The following is a 3,627-nucleotide window of genomic DNA, read 5'->3' on the forward strand; positions in this document are numbered from 1 at the left end:
CTCCCTTTTCCGAACTGAACTGAAGTGAACTGTATATAACTCTGGAATTACGGCACCCAACTCAGTGAAATCGGGTACAGATATTGTTCTGATATATATCTAATTTTACTGACAATTATTTGGCAGTGTCACGTTAACAAATAGCTCATTTTCATATTTTATGAAGTTTTGCATTAGTCATATAACTCCGAAATAACTGCACCAAATGTGACGAAATCTTTAGCAGATACTGATTCGACAGATAGCTAATTGTGGTGTAAAGCTTTTAGCTGTGTGGAATTAAGTAAGGGTTCATTTGCATATTTAATGAACTTTATGAATAGTGATATTACTCCAAAATTACAGCATTTACATTTGATGAAACTTGCTAGAGATATTGATCTGATAAATATTTAATTGTAGCGGGAAGCATTGGCGTGTCAAGTTAATAATTAGCTCATTTACATATTAAATAAAGTTTTGTAATTAGTGATTTAACTCTGAGAGTACTGTGCGAAAGTTGCTGAAACCTGATCACATAATGATATAACAGATAACTGATTGTTTTTATTACACTCCTCACACGGGTGTCGATTATATTGGTATGAATTGGGTTAATTGACAGGAATATTGAAAAATATAATACATAATATCTCGTCAGAGATAGTTACTCTGGTAGCAGACCGTATACACGTCTAGTCTTATCAGAAATCTGTCTTCCACTCCGCGTGGTTTGCTCAATTGAACTGCTCTCAGAATATTCAATGTCTGTCTTGTTCTTTGTTTTGGTTAGTGATTATCCTGAGGTCTGCAAATGTTGCGTAACATCTCCTTGCTCATTAAGACAGGTCAAAGGTGTCTGATAGATGTCAATACATGTCGAGTCACCAGCAGTCAGTTTCAATGCTTTATAAATAAGTTTGTAATTTTGTCAAAATCAAAGTCATTCCTTCCATTCAGGGTCACATTAGTAGGTACAAGTTGTTCTGTTGAGTAAATGAAACAATTTTCTAGTCTGTTTACTGACTATTAATGAACCTGTTGTGAAACACTTGAGCATATTCAGTTCATATCTGGTTTGTTTTCTCAAAATACTAAAGCTCTTACTGTCGATAATCTAACAGTTCCACCAAACCAACCAGAGGAAAAGTGTAACAGGTTTAGTTTATTACGTTGTTGATGGTTAAAGTCTGGAACTTGGTTGTACACCGTGCATTGCAAACCCTGTTGCCGAAGTTGTATGGTACAGAGATGCTGTTCTCTGAATCTTTCTGACATTGAGTTTACCGATGGCATATACAATGGCTAACGAACCATACGCCATCTTGAAAACGAAGTCAGTTTTAGTGACCACGGTGCTGAGTACAGTTGCGAAGCATTGAGTTCAAGGCGTTTCCCGAACCACATTTACCCACCAACAAAAATAATATCCAACGCCCACGCCCAAGTGTGTGTTTTTTTTTAATTTGAATGATTCGATTCAGCAATAGAATATTTGTTTCACCAATGCAAGTTACTTTTGACATTTATATACGATAGTGATGTATCTAGAAGGAGATATCTCTCATGTTGAAGTTAACAGTTCACCACCCCTGCCTTCACTATTCCGTACGGACATGCGCTTACAGACTAACAAAGACATATGCGTATGCATTCCATAAGTATGGATATCTCACAGATATTCACAAGGAAATGTTACTCCATTTATATGGATGTAGCCAGCGTTTATACTATTTGCAATGGATTCATAGCTGTTCATTCGGTGTACCTTGATATATTTCAGTACACTTTATTCTTTTAGTCAAAAATAAAATATTTCTCCAGTGCAAGACTATTGCATCAACCGCTTTATGAAACACTTATAAGGCTTTCGCTACATCCTTTAATGATTTGTTTTGTTTAAGTATATTAGGTTTTTTACTTGTCTTATGTGTTCCTAGAAAATACAAAAATTGGGCAACAATAATGCTTTGATTGACACAGTTATTAAGGCTAGCCCTGAACAAGGCCTTCCTACATCGGAAAACACATTGTCTAAGTAAATAATTATTTTTGATTGGATTAAATAATTTGATTTATTGCCTCAGACACGCCAAGGATAACAAACGACTCTGACTATAATTCAACCATAGTCAATGAAGGGAACAGCGTTCTCCTCTGGTTTAACTTCAGCAGTAATCCACTACCTGGTAGGACAAGAATGACAATATAATTACCAGCCACACTGCAAAGCATATGGTTCATGAAGAGTGGCAAGATACAACAATGCTAACGTAATCTGACAATCATTGACGTAAATATTGACGTCACTGGCATCTACACATGCCAGGCAAATAATTCGGTCGGCGGCACAGAGTTTATAATGTGTGTCGAAGTAATAGTAGGTAACTATAGTTATTATCACAGTTTCAAAAGTTTAAGTTAGTAAGTGCGCGCCTGGAATTTGAGATACTTAAACTGTTACTAAATCTGTCTGTAAAGAAACATAAATATATCCAATTCAACATCAAGTAAACGTTAAAATCAGACGTTATTGTGCATAATTAGTCAGTGGGGAAACAAATTTATCCAATTTTTTAAACATTTGAAACTACCTTGCCGCCATTCCGGAGCTTCAAAATAAGTCCTTAGACTAGAATTGATAAACCAATTTTGAAAACGTGTAGTAATTAACGTTAGAGTGTCCCTGAGGCACATTCTACCCTGTTATGGAAACTCTTAGCAATCTGCTATTAAAATGACAAGGCCAAAATACATGCTAAATGTACATGTTAAATACGGTAGTTCATTCATAATATATGTTTTTCTTTCAAGTTTTCAGAAAGGTACCAAATCGCCCTCGTTACCTCTCTTCCGGTGACTCTAGTTGCTATTCTGTTAGTTGTGGTAATTGTTGTGTTTTGCAAAAGACGTCGAGGTAAACAGAAAAGTACAGATAAGTGTGTAGCACATTTATTTAGTTTTTATTTGGTTGTTTCGTGTGTTTGTCAACTTATCAAGCAAAGTCGTATAAGCGTCCCTGCATGGGTTTTGATGACGACTTTAACGTTGATGACAGAGTCTTCACCTATTCTTCGACAACAAAGATATTTCTTTCTTTCTTTCTTTCTTTTTTTTCAACAGAAATATCAGATGAGAGGTAATTTATTCTTATGTTACATATTTAAAACTCTTATTTATTTTAAACTCAGATGAAGTATAAAGGGCATCGCCTATTCTCTTATTATGTTCTCATTGGGAAGTTTATGCTATTTCATCTTGGCCGCAGAAATGCATATGCTGGGCTTCAGTTTGGATCAGAAAATAGAAAAAAAAGTTGACAAAGGATAGTACATGACTCTGGTGTTCCAAAGTAATCAAAGTAAATCAGGTTTACTTTCATCAACCCATAATGAACAGTTAACCTGAAATTGACTGCACATGTCTGGACAAGAAGGATAATTATCATTTAGTGTTTAACGCGGAAGACAACAGTACAATCAGGAGTGCAGAGAAGGTCAAAGTATACGATATGGTTCATTATGAAAAACAATAGTCTTTTCCTGCCTTGAAAATAACATAGCAACGGCAATTACATTTGATTTATAGCATTCCTGATTGCTGAAAACAGGTTCCTATTCCACGGCAGGCCACTAGCCAGTATTATTT

This window comes from Ptychodera flava, assembly GCF_041260155.1.
Source record: "Ptychodera flava strain L36383 chromosome 3 unlocalized genomic scaffold, AS_Pfla_20210202 Scaffold_25__1_contigs__length_14229661_pilon, whole genome shotgun sequence".
Classification (NCBI taxonomy): Eukaryota; Metazoa; Hemichordata; class Enteropneusta; family Ptychoderidae; genus Ptychodera; species Ptychodera flava.